Below are 1,044 nucleotides of genomic sequence, written 5' to 3'. Positions count from 1 at the left end.
ACGAGGAGGAGGAGGGGTGGGGGAAACTCTTCATCCCCCCCCACCCCAACCCCCAGATTCGTATAACTTAAGTTTTAATTGTCTTATTTCTTGTTTGTTCGTTTTGTTTTCCTTGACAAAGTAATGTTAAAACATAAATGAGAGAATATTTAATATTTAATACTAAGCTTTAAGGACTTGCTGCCAGCGCAGTGCACCGGGCTCCCCGCGGTCTGGGGGCGGGAGGAGGGACAGGCTCCGGGGAATGTAGAGCTGCTGTAGCTGATTGAAATAAAAAAAGGTCAATAGTTCAGTGTCGTGCGGGGGGTGTCTGTCTCGTTTTTTGGGGTAGAGAATTTGCTGGGTGGGGGGGTGCTGAGCAACCCCCTGGAGTGTGAGAGTTGGTGGCCCCAAGGGCTGAAATGAAACAGAGGGAGCCCTTTCCAGGGGAGGAAATGGAGAATCATGGAATGGTTTGGGTGGGAAGGGACCTTGAAGACCATCTCTATCCCACCCCCTGCCCTGGCAGGGACACCTCCCACCAGACCAGGTTGCTCCAAGCCCCCTCCAACCTGCCCTTGAACCCCTCCAGGGATGGGGCAGCCACAGCTTCTCGGGGCAACCTGGGCCAGGCTCTCACCACCCTCACACCAAAGGATTTCTGCCCCACATCTCATCTCAATCTCCTAATTTTTGGTTTAAAACCCTTCCCCCTCGTCCTGTGGCTCCACTCCCCAAATACCATCCCTGGAGGGATCTAAAAGCTGTTGCTGAGGGACACGGGTCAGTGGTGGGTTGGTCGGTGTTGGGTTGATGGTTGGTCTTGATGAACTTAAAGGTCCCCTCCAACCCAGGGAAGGGGTGAAATCGCCATAGAATCACAGCACGTTTTGGGTTGGAAGGGACCTTAAAGTTCATCTGGTTCCATCCCTTCTAGTGGCTGGGACATCTTCAATGAGACCAGGTTGCCCAAAGCCCCCTCCAACCTGCCCTTGAACCCCTCCAGGGATGGGGCAGCCACAGCTTCTCGGGGCAACCTGGGCCAGGCTCTCACCACCCTCACAC

This window comes from Calidris pugnax, unplaced genomic scaffold, assembly GCF_001431845.1.
Source record: "Calidris pugnax isolate Ruff unplaced genomic scaffold, ASM143184v1 scaffold194, whole genome shotgun sequence".
Taxonomy (NCBI): domain Eukaryota; kingdom Metazoa; phylum Chordata; class Aves; order Charadriiformes; family Scolopacidae; genus Calidris; species Calidris pugnax.
This window is presented reverse-complemented; position numbering follows the sequence as displayed.